Here is a 12,752-nt window from a genome sequence, read left to right on the forward strand (position 1 = left end):
TAATGTAATTTGATCGATTATCCTAAAGTTGAATCTCTACTGTGAAATTTAGTGTAATTCAGGCTACTGGTTCTACTTACAAGTGATTTAGGAATTTTTGTGCATAGCTTTACTTATCTCCTGCCTTACCGTTCAATCAGTGAAATCACTTTTACATCCTTACTAGAACTGCAATAGCATAGCATACTTTGTGCGGATTTGTTTAATTACTTTTTTACCACTGGTGTTGGTATGCTTACCACAGTAGCTTTTGGGCTCAGGAAGGACTGCAGAATTTACAAGCTCCTATTCTTCCCATGGGGTCCAGAGGGGTTTCCTCCTCTCGTTGAGTTCTCACAGAAGGGTCCCGAGCATTGAGTCCTGCAAAAGTAAACGACTCACTCACACACTCTGAAAGCATTAATTCTCTCACGCTGCATATCCAGTCTCATCTGAAGAAGTGCAGAGATAAATCCAGGCTTAAAAAGGCAGACTTCGAGAGCATCTCTAATTACATTGCGAGCATACTTAATATTGCATCTCAACAAGAGATTTTCTTAGCGCATCAGGAAGGTCAAATTAGTTCACTGGAAAATCAGCTCAGAACACTTCTACTAACTAAAGCTCAAGACGGTCTAAACAGCAGCGAGATTGAGGCTCAACGACCTAGCCCTGAGGAAGCAGATTTAGAACAAGAAAGAGGTGACTTCATCCCTGTGTCCCATAAAAAGAGGAAGAAGTCAATACGGTCTATTGGCGAAAAAGCGCTCTTTGGAACACATTCTGCTAGTTAAGGGAAAGGGCGCCAATAGATAACAGACAGCCTGCGCACCCAGCTAGCTTCTAAGTAGAAACTGCAACAACTGGGGATAAAAATTACCCAGATATGCCCCACAAGAACAAAAGAACTGCTCATCCGTTGCGAAGAGGAAGAGCACATTGAACTACTTGAAAGAGCCATTAGAGCATCTGAATCGCTAGTTGATCACCTAGAAGTACGTAAGATTCCTCCATTGCGACGTTCTATTATTGCTTTTGGTTTACCTCCTGAGACGACAGCGGTGAACATTACTGCAGAGTTTAGTAACTTTCTAGCTGACCAAACGAAGGAAGTGATCTTTCCCAAAATCTCACGACCTCGAGCGTATGGGAACTGTGACTGGACTGTCGACATTGCTGCAGAACAAGTTGACAATATCTTAAAGTATAAGAGAGTCTTCTTTGGCTTTCACTCGTGCCCTTTTAAGGAATACTTTAGGGTGATTCGCTGTTACAATTGTCAAAAATTTAGACATTTGAGCAGGAATTGCCATACTACTCCCGCTTGTTCGAAGTGCGCTAAAGGGCACCGTTCACAGGAATGCAAATCACAGGAACAGACCTGCATAAACTGGAAGCATTTAAACGACTCGGAGGGAAGAGATCACGAAACAGACCACCGGGTCAGCTCGCCGAAATGTCCCTCGTATCGGAGGGAACTATTGCGAGTGAGCAAAGCACAACGCACCAACTAAGAAAACATGTGATAACACATACGCTGGGAGAATTGAGATTACTACAATGCAATTTGCAAAGAGTAAAGGCATAATAACCTTAAAAATAATGGAACTTTATAAAGAATTTGATACTGATGTAGCACTACTCCAGGAACCTTTCATAACCTCGGGGCAAATACCGGGCCTCCAAGCAGGCAGCATAGCTCATTATTCAGAATCACAGTTAGTGGCCATAGTTAATCATAGCCCCCTCGCACGAATTTTGCTTGACAAGACAGAGAACACTGTCACAATGGCTCTAGAGGTTACTAACATCAGATTAGTCATAATGAGTGTTTATTTCCCTCCAAGTAGGGACTTAAATGTCATGCTAAAGGAATTAAGTTCCACTGTAGTGTCTAATCCAAAATTTTATATTTTTTTGGGGGAGGGGGTGATTTTAACGCAACGAGCCTCCTTTGGGGCGCTTGCTCTGAAAATATTAGGGCCCGTAGCCTTATGGAATTTGCCGTAGCTTAGGGCTCGCGATGCTTAATACACACGACTCACCACCCACTTTCCTCACTATCAGAGCACGGGGATGACCGGATGTAACGCTGGTCTCCTCCTCACTATTCCCTCAGATGTGAAATTGATAGGTTTCTGAGGCACCATCTCATAGTGAATCATCAAATTCGACCTAGACTTCCAAGTTGTTTATATTGCCAAGCAACGATTTAAGACAAAGTAGGGTGGCTACAAAAATTCAAAGATTTAGTCCGGCCAATGGTTCAGGGGCTGGTAGAGGAGTTGAAGGAGAGTAATACAAAGAAAGAAATTGATACTGCCTACGTCAACCTAATAAAAACACTTATGGCAGCAGCAAAAATAGCCTATAAAGTCAAAAAGTATTTCAAAAGAGCTTCAATTTTCTGGTGGAGCACTGCACTCACAGTCATGAGAAGCAAGGTCAGGACGCTACTTCGGAAAGCCCAGAAGAAATTGACGCAGAACAAAGGTTTAAAAAGATGCTTGTTTACAGAAAAGAAAGGGCAGTTTACAAGAAAGCTATTATAAAGGCTAAGAATGAATCCTGGAAAAAACATTGTATCAACCTCATTAAAATCTACGGTCCAACGCAGAGAATAGCTACTGACAGGGTCTTTCACCCTTGCAACTTAGTGCCATTTCAAACCCCACCTATAGGGCAGGAAGATTCTGGAAAGAATTCTAACCACGATATTTAAAAAAGATAGAGTCAGGGGACTCAGATGCACAGAAAAGTATAAGACATAAGTTCTATACCCGCAGCTGGAGCAGTAGTAACAGAGACAAGGTACCACCAACACTGTCGGAACTAAATAGAATTATACACAATATGTCTACAGACAAGGCTCCAGGCCCAGACGGTACTAACAATGCAATGCTGAAAGTGCTAGAATTCCCAGAGCTCTTACTCACATTATGTGAAGCCTGCTGGAGAATGGGTACTTTCTCTGATCAAATGAAAATGCGGAAGTGGCTCTCTCTCTTAAAGTAGGAAGGGACCCAGCAGACCCAGAATCCTACAGACCGGTCAGCTTCCTGCCCTCTCATAGTAAATTCACGGAGAAGGTTATCTTGAATCGTCTAAATTACTATCTTAGAAGAAACAGCATTATAAGCGAATTACAGTTTGGATTCAGGAAGGGAATCTACAGAACCCACGGTCAATAATCTCATTAACAATTTACAAGCAAGAAGGCCTCCACACTTTAATTATCTCTATAGACATCAAAGGCGCGTTCGACATGTTGTGGTGGCCTGACGTGATCGAATGCATGAACGCAATTAATTGCCCACAAGAAATCATAATAGTAATGTTCTCATAAATTACCTGGAGGAAAGGCGGGTAAAGATTACAACGGATCGGGGAGTTATTCACCTGGATCTTGAAAGAGGCTGTCCTCAAGGCTCATGTCTGGGGCCTACTCTATGGAACAACCTTGTAGCAAATGCAGTCTTCGAACGTTTACAAAGGCAGTATCAAGTCAAGCTCTAGGCGTTTTCAGATGACTTTCTGATAGTGGTAACAGGAAGAACGGACATAGAGAGCAAAACCCAAAATGCAATAGATCACTTCATAGAATGAGCCAAAGAAAATAAATTGGAAATCTCTCCGACGCAGACCAAACTACTTTTCATTGGGAGTGAGGATATCCCACAAAGAAACCCCCCAGTCAAACTCAATTGAGTCCCATTAAACTGTGTTTCATCTTTAAAGTATTTAGGTTTCACATTCACTAACAATCTTTCATGGATGCCTCCTCTCCAGGAGTTGAAGCAACGTTGTGCCCGATTAACTAACTAAATGCTCCGTACAGCAGGGGTACACTGAGGCATACCACCTTGAATTCTAAAAGCATGGTACAAAACTATTACTGAAGTGATTATCCTGTATGGAGTCGCAGTATGGGGCAAAAAGGTCACAAAAGGTATGAGAAAGGCATTTCTAAACATGCAGAGAATGCAGCTGCTATTGATCTGCAAGGGATATAGAACTACGCCAACCACGGCACGCCAGGTTTTAGCAGGACTCCCGCCACTAGAACTAATTGTAGAAAGAGAATTTCGAGAGTGAACAGCCTTGAAGAGGATGGTACACTTCGGCAAAAAACCTACTTTGCTAGGGATTATGAAAAACACAGACCGGAGTTATTTGGTCACTCAGCAGACACTGATCTGAGTGCTGACATCTTTCTTAATTACTTGGCTCCACGTAGGGCGGCACTTTCACTGTACACAGATGGATCCAAGACCACAAAAGGTACAGGAAGTGCCTTCTGTGTTATAAAGGATGGAGTGATCTTGCATGAGTGGAGTTTAGTATGCATTAGTATATGTGAGAAATAATTCAGACAGAAAAATAGCCATTTTCAGTGACTCTGCCTCCAACCTGGAGGCCATAAGAGGACATAAAAGTCGGAGTCCACAAGTACAGGAAATTCGCCGTCTGCTCCTTCAGCGGCCAAAAGCAGTCCGTCAGAGTCTTCATTGGGTCCCGGCCCAAGTTGGGATCCAAGGCAATGAAGAAGCAGACAGGGCAACAAAGTTAGCAGTAAATGATGTGGGTCTACTTGAACATCCAGTGAAACTTCCATTCTCCCAAATTAAAAGAGTCACACATGAACAGGTCATTGCACAGTGGCAACAGAGGTGGGAAACAACAACAACGGGCAGATGAGCATATGAATTTTTTCCGAAAGTGGGAGAAGCACTCCGAGTCAATATTGGTGAATTAACTCACTGCTTCACAGGCCATGGCCCTTTTGAATATTATCTACATCGCTTCCACCTAAGTGAAACAGATACCCGTGGTTGTGGAGAAGTGGGTGACCCAGATCACAATCTTTTCTCTTGCCCCGACACTGCTCATCTTCATCACAAGAAACCAAGTCAGCAATTTCGGCCCCAATGGGCGAAAAATTTGATTGAGAACAACATAGCCTGAGTAAAGCTCAGAAAATTTATTATATACTGTGCAACAAAGAACCCATCTGTAAGTGGGCACAACAAAGCAACCTAGCACTTGGCATCTTGCTCGATCAGAAATTAACCAATAGCTATGCACACCTTTTCCTCAGAACAACATAAGTCTCTATGATTTGTAATGACACTCTGCAAAGCAGAACCACAACAGTAGGCATCATTACACAAAGTTTCATTAGTAGTATAAGCACTTCCTTCAATAGTACCTGCATACATGGTGTTTTTTTTTTTTTTTTTTTTTTGTGTGTGTGTGTTCAATTGTATTGCATTTATATACTTACTGCATCTATTTATAATCCTTGTTTCGTTTTGTTGCTTATTGTAACAACGGGATTCAATCTTTGCTTCAATTGTATTATGATTATTACCTTGTTCAATCATAATATCATAATTCCTTCTTTCAGCAGAGCAAGTAATTCTAACAGCACCTTCAATGCGCTGTTCAATAGTGCTCTGTGAAGTTAGCCTGAAAGTGGTATAATGTATGATAAGTATTCTAAATGTTAAGTCATATATCTGTAATGTAGCCTCATGCATGTTAGATTGTAATATTGCAACTGTGCTTGTTAAGTCTTAAATTTAATCTCTCTCTGAACAAAGGACCATCAGTGATCCCACTTAGTCGGTGACTAGGACAAGACCGTGTAGCCTGCGAGGATTTATGCATTGCTGTAAATAGCCTTGTGAACTTCTTATTCTTCATATGTTTGTAGCAATCTGTTCTACCGGCTCTCCTAAGGAGGCAGCAACATTAGATCGCTTCTGAAAAAGGACAATAATGCAGTGAGGCAATTTTTTTAACCGTAAGGTCAGCAGTCCTCTTCTGCAGCGTAAAAGTTTGAAGACCACTGCTTTAGAAAAATACATAAGAAATGAAACAAGCCGGGTCATTAAAAACTGAATTACATTTCATATAAGTGGAAATTAAAAGAATTGCTAAGATAAATTTTAAAAAGTCTTATGTCTGGGAGAATAAGTGCAATTTTATAATTAACGAAAAAAAAAAAAAAAAAAAAAAAAAAAAATGGATGCAATTTGTTATGAGCAATGATAGTTTTTAATGAAAATTATGTTTACTTACATTGTCTTAACTCAGATGACAGTTATTTACGCGTAATAGAATTCGCTAAATAAAAATTATTCTGATTTATATATATTTTTGTTCTATTATTTTTTCTGTCTGTCTGATTCTTTTCTCTTGACCGGTAAAGTATTTCTATTGGATTATACAGTCTGGGTTCTTTCTCCCGTTTTAAGTAATTGTTGAGGAAATAATGTAGTTTGACGAATCATAAGCTTAATCCTAAATCTAATCTTTTTTAAATACTTACAAACCATCTCAGATTTACATGTAGAAAAATTACATTATTTTTCTGAATTTCTTTTCCTCGCCCTCATTCTCTCTCTTTTTTTTTTTAAATATGTCTTCGTAGTAAAATATAAATATACGTTCTGTTCATTTATTCAATTATTTCTCGCTATTCGCATGTAATTTCCAATGAGAGACATACAAATATTAATAAAAAAACTTTATTTTTCTGTTACAGTAACAACATAAACGAACATGATCACACGAAATACATTTCAAATGAAAACAGTTGTAAATGAAATGTATGCATTCTTTAACTGCCAAACATTTTTACTAAAGAAGCATATTTACACGAATGATTTGAAGGCAAAAGAATAAAAAAAAGTGTGCAACAAGAAGTACATTTACTGACGACACAGAACATTGGATGAATTGCACATAAATTATTTTTTAGTAACTTCGAGGAGATAATTATTTTTGAAAATAAAGCCTGCACACAAGCCAGTTACGTCTATAGTTCTGTAATGATAGCATCAATAATAGATTTTATAATCTGTATTGCTTCCATAAGCTTTATTCTGAGACATTTGAGACTAATTACATTTTTGTTCGCTTAACCTCAAACTGAGGGTACGAGACTGGATGTGATGTTACTGGTAGCATTTCGATATTATTGACAACAAGTTTTCTGTTTCAGCATTGAAGCAAGCTATCATATTTAATTGATTATCGAACTTTGTTATCGTTATTGTTGCCAAACAAATATTTTGCTAAAAGTCTCTACCTTCACACTTCAACTTGAAATTAACTCTTTGTTCCATTGTAATACACTCAAAATTTACAAATTTAAGACCCAAAAACTATGGGATTTTAACTTTTTAAGAGCTTCTAAATTTCGTGACAGCAGCATTTGGTTATACAGAGTACAAGAACAAATATATAAGAAACAGGCATTTTCTATGATAGTTTAAAGATACATGTTGTCATAAAAATGTAACAAAATACCAAACAATTTAAATAATCAAATACCATTTAAATCATTAGAAACTAAAGATGGCGTTTCTGCTTACATTTAAATCTTAAACGAGTTCAAAAAATTTTGATTTGTAATGAACAAACATTAAGGTAGAAGTAAAGTATTTTTAAGTAAGACTATCTTAAATAAAAATTTCCATTTTAGACTTTTCTAAAGAATTAATCAAAGCTTGCAGCAAATAAACTAAATGTAAAACACATATTTGGCATACTACCATGCACATTTAAATACAGCAATTAAAATATTTATATCGTTTACACATTTATGCGTATGGGCAAGAAGACAGCAACATTCCAAGAAACATATTCTATGGTAGTGACATAAATATTATTCTCATGAGTTTTAGGAAAGTTTAATTATAACCAAATGCATTTTTCTATTTTTCTCCTTATCCAAACATTCTGATTATTAAATTGATTTGAATTTTGAGAGTAAGGTGATTTTTTTTAACAAGTTTAGATACATTTTTGTATGACTGATTAATTTGCAGCTTTAAAAAACCATCTGATAGGGGCATATAAAAACATCTAATCGTTTAAGAATTAAATATGGACCAGTTGCACATTTATAAGAACATAAATAGACATATTGGGATATGCTGACTCTAGCAACACGAAGATAAAATCTAGCAAACTTAGATAAGTGGTGTTCTTATCTACAGGTAAGTGGCGTTCTTAGTGGTGATAATAGCTTATAGGCCGCACGCAGCCTTCGAAGTTTTCACCTTTGGTATCGGTATATTGAAGAGACAATTTCAATGTTTTGAAATGATCATTATTATTTTTGCAAGAAGCGTCCCAAAATGTTAATCGAATGTACTTTCCGAATATAATTCAGAATCCGGACATAATTCCAGTGTTTCGAAATGAATGAAAGAAATGCCCCAAAATATTGTCTGTATATATTTTTCGCCCGTGCCTCCAACATGTATTTTAAATTAGCTCTTTCATGCATAGAAATTGTCCGCCAATGCTTTTTATTATCAAAAGACTGATATCAACAAGGGATATATATTTAATATATAGTTGTATTCATCGTTGCATTGATGCAAACTGAAAAAATGCCGATCTAATTTCGGGAATAAACAATACAAATAAAGAAGGATTCAAAATATTAGCAGTCCATGACAGTTACAAGTTTATGTTTCATAATTAAAAGTGCGTTAGAGTTAAAACTTCATAAATTTTGAAAGTCTGCATGAGAACTTTCATGCATTACAAGGTTTTAAACAATGCAGTCATTACTAGCTCCGAAATTTATTAACGCTAGAATAATCAGTTTCATCAAAACGATTGATTTACATTTAAATTACTTAAATTACAAAGCTGATTCGTTTAATTTAAGTTGATTGTTAGTAAATAAGAAAGTTTATATTACTCTTCGTCTACCATTCTAATTTGGTTGATCATTCCATCATATCACAATCCTTTCTAATTTCGATTCTGGTTCATTTAGGCCTTTCTTGCATCGCGGCATTCCTAAGCATACCAGAATATATCAAAACTTTAATTTCATAGTTTATAATTTACGCAGTAACGTTATCATGGGGTTAATTTCCATGACCATTTCCGAAAATTTTAAGGGATTCTCTGTAATTTCGCGAATATCAAACTTTTCTGTAAATATCCAGAATACATGCGAATTTCAAATTTTCTTCTATTTTTTAATTTCTATTTGAATTATTCTGTTATTATTATTATTATTGTCATTTAAATACTTTTAACTAATAATAATTACCTTAGTCTAGAATCTGTGAGATAAGTGCTCCTCTAAGTAATAATAATAATATCTCCTAAGTAATCATAATCAAAAATTCAGAAGACGAACTTCTAATGTTAAATTATTAGCCCTAAGTTTTATTAAATTACAGCGAAAGACCATTCTTCAGAATTACATAATAAATCTTTCCGTTGCTTTTCAGTATTGACAAAAAGTTTCGAAGCAAAAATACTCTATTTTTCTAAATTAAAAATAAATCCCATCTAAAGAAGAAAACTCTTGTTTGCAAAGATATGTATATTTAATTACTTATTATTGCATATTTAATAAATTTATTACAAATCACATTTTTTAATGGAAATGATGGTCTTAAATAGTGGTGATAATGCACTACTAGAATTGATTAAAATGGTAACAATATTTTTTTAGTTAATATGTTAGTTATTTCTGTTATTGCTACGTAACTAGAAGATTTCTTGATTTTCCTCCGCAAAATGTTAATGCACATACTCGGGAGCTGTGAAATTATTAGGATAAATCCTAGAGCGCTAAGATTTCACAAAACATCAAGATTTATCTTTCTACTATGAATCTTGAATTTTTTTCTGATAAAGGTAATTAATTAAAAAACATTTAAATTAATTTATATTCACTTACCAGTAGTTTTTCTACAAAATTTTTGTTTTGTTCAGTACCATAAGAATCAAGTTTCAATCCCAACCACATCGTACAAGTTTTCTAAGTCAGCTTCATCAGTAGTGTAACGAGTTGGGATATTTCAGTAACTCTGCAAATAATTTCACTTTCAGTAAGGCTGACTCACTATCACAAACGTGTGATAAACATCTGCTATTGATTCTATGTATTGCTGAAAAGTAATTTTACTGATTTAACAAATGGCTGACATCTTATTTTTGAGAACCTGATTACATTTCCTAAGACACAGTTTAATTCGAGAGCATTTTCGCATTAAAATGTAATTGCATCTATTTTTTGGTTGTTTTTAAACAGAACCGGATAATGAAACAAAGGATTCTGAAAATTGCTTTATTATTTATGGTTGAGGTAACTAACGTAATGAAGATATATATATATATACAGTGTTTCAAAAAAGTGATGGGACACTTGTGCTTTACAAAAGGAAACTGTAATAAAATTAATTAAAAAAACATGTAAAAATGTTTTGTGGGTGTGTTTCATACTTAAATTTAGTAACAATTATTAACATACATTTTCTCAAAATATAAAAATATTAATTTAATAAAAATATAATTGTTTAAAACGGAGCAAAAAATGGCTCACATGAGTGATGGGACACCATTAGATACTACTACGTACTACAATAAAAATATTTTTGGGGGTTTTTATTTTTACTCAAAAGCAATTGGCAATAATTTATAAAATCGCCTGCAGTATTTTTCTCCAGTTTGTTTTGGAATTTTTGTGTTTTTTAGCTCTGTGCAGCCATGAATGCTAAACGAAAAGAAACTTTGCCTGAAGTTCGAAAATTAGTTATTAATTTGCATATTGAACATGGAAAATCTATAAGAAAAACTGCTGAAACAGTTAGCTTGAGTCATTCAACAGGTTTCAAGACCATTAAACGATATAAAAAGAATCATATGATTCAGGATAAAAGAAGACCTGGCCGACCATCAAAGCTATCCAATGGAATAAAGCGAATTATCGTTCGAAATATTAAAAAAAAAAAAAAAACTCCAAGAATGAGTGCTCCTAAAGTAACTGCTGATTTACAAGCATTATACGGAGTAATTGTTAATCCTGAGACTATTAGAAGAGTAATTCGATCTGCTGGATATCACGGTAGAGCAGCCGAGAAAAATTTCTTCGTAAGTGAAAAGAATAGAAAACTCAGACGGCGTGCATTTTCAGACTGGCTTTAGCAAAATCCAACATAAATAAGAATTCTGATTACTGGAATGAAGTTATATTTCCTGATGAGAGTAAATTTAATATATTTGGTTCTGACGGTAGAATCTTGGTGTGGGGAAAACCCAGGGAAGAATTTCGAAAACAGAACTTGGTGCCAACAGTAAAACATGGTGGAGGAGGAGTTATTGTATGGGGGTGTATGTCGTCCGCTGGAGTTGGTACTCTTGTTTTTATTGACAGTATAATGAATCAGTACAAGTATATTGACATTTTAAATCAAAATTTGAAATCTTCAGCGCGAAAAGTGAACCTTCATAACGACTTTAAATTCTACCAGGACAATGACCCCACGCACACTGCTTTGAACATTAGACTCTGGCTGCTGTATAACTGTTCTGAAGTAATAAAAACACCACCACAATCTCCAGACTTAAATCCCATACAGAATATTTGGCAAGAATTGGAATCAAGAATTCGCAAACACACTATTTCTTCAAAACAACAATTAAAATCGGTGCTTCAAGACGAATGGGGTAAAATCCAGTAATCACAAAAAAAAAAAAAAAAAAAAAAAATTAATCGAATCCATCCCAAGAAGATTAAATCATGTTTTAAAAGTAAAAGTAAACCCAACAAAATATTAAAACCTTTTAAAAAAGTAAACTTTTTGGATAAATATTTGATGGAAAAGTAAGTGTCCCATCACTTATGTGAGCCATTTTTTGCTCCGTTATAAACAATTGTATTTTTATTAAATTAATATTTTAATATTTTGAGAAAATCTATGTTATGTAATAATTGTTACTAAATTTAAGTATGAAACACATCCACAAAAAATTTTACATGTTTTTTAAATTTATTTTATTGCAGTTTCCTTTTGTAAAGCACAAGTGTCCCATCACTTTTTTGAGACACTGTATATATATATATATATATATGTAATAATAAAATTCCATAATGAAGAATACACTTAAAATTCTAACTGTATGTTCTTTTCATTATTTAATGGCGACGTTCTCTTATTTGAAACTACGTGGAATTAAATCCACAGTCCCGTAGTCAAGTTGTTTTTTCCCGCCTTTTCTACACGCACAGTTTTAGAATGTTCTGGAACTATTTAAAGCGAACTGGATTGGCTGACGAGGCTGACGTCCTTTCTTGGAAGCTCCGCCTTTCCAGAGGCTATAAAAGAACTCGCAAAACGAATATCGGGGCTTTTTCTTAAATGTCACGATGCAGTAAACTTCATACAAAAAGTTATTAGTAATTCTTTTTATTTACTCCGGATATCTGATTTTTGTAACTGCCATTTCTCCTTAATAATAATAAATGGATCCTGTTTTTAAAACTTATCGTCTGATTATTTAAGCTACTACTAAAGCTGATACATCACACACATATATATAAACATATATATGATTTAGAAATCAAAACTATAACGAAAGTTGCTAATATGAAAATTGACATTAAAATTAAAACTATCATGCAAATAGTTATATTTTACAGTAAATTCAGGATCTTACAGACAACTTATTCATATTTTTAGTAATATATTATACTTAATAGCTATATCTTACGTGCAGACATAACTTAAGAAACAAAGAATGGTAGAACCACCAAAGGGTTTTGCTTCAACTGGCTAAAGAACTTTTAAAGACTATATATATATTGTAACGAATTTGGTATTTAAAAAGCTAATGTTAGTTCAATCATAAATTAAATGGCTCCCGCTCGTCTTCTGACGTGGGTCGAACTAGTTTGACACAACATAGAATAGATACCGGCGATCATCCCCCGATCAAGCAACATCCAA

At 35.0% G+C, this 12,752-nt stretch overlaps 1 protein-coding gene across 1 annotated transcript in view; it reads right to left on the reverse strand.

Moving 5' to 3' along the window:
- Positions 1-10,155, reverse strand: part of LOC118203212 (organic cation transporter protein-like) — a 90,813-nt gene extending 80,658 nt beyond the window's left edge. The window contains exon 1 of the mRNA XM_085824195.1: positions 9,704-10,155. The gene's annotated coding sequence lies outside the window, so the exon portion shown is untranslated. The remainder of the gene's footprint in view (positions 1-9,703) is intronic.
- Positions 10,156-12,752: the final 2,597 nt, after the last annotated feature.

This window comes from Stegodyphus dumicola, chromosome 9, assembly GCF_044657685.1.
Source record: "Stegodyphus dumicola isolate Sdum_Otavi_A_Nest chromosome 9, ASM4465768v1".
In the NCBI taxonomy this organism is placed as follows: domain Eukaryota; kingdom Metazoa; phylum Arthropoda; class Arachnida; order Araneae; family Eresidae; genus Stegodyphus; species Stegodyphus dumicola.